The following is a 236-nucleotide window of genomic DNA, read 5'->3' on the forward strand; positions in this document are numbered from 1 at the left end:
CCCAAGTGTCCTGATCAGTGTCCTTACACCCGAGAATAATAAATTGTTACAACTTGTCTGATTTTGTTACAGACTACAGAAGGTTTGAAGCTTTGCACATGGTGCATAATGGGATGATGTGGAGTGGGAGGAGGGGAGAGGGTTCTCTGATTGTTGCCAGGTGAAAATGAACCGGTCAGACAGAAGCTGCAACTCTCATAGAGACACTTATAGTGTGTACCCAGAGGTGACATCTT

This window comes from Scyliorhinus canicula, chromosome 16 (assembly GCF_902713615.1).
Source record: "Scyliorhinus canicula chromosome 16, sScyCan1.1, whole genome shotgun sequence".
NCBI lineage: Eukaryota > Metazoa > Chordata > Chondrichthyes > Carcharhiniformes > Scyliorhinidae > Scyliorhinus > Scyliorhinus canicula.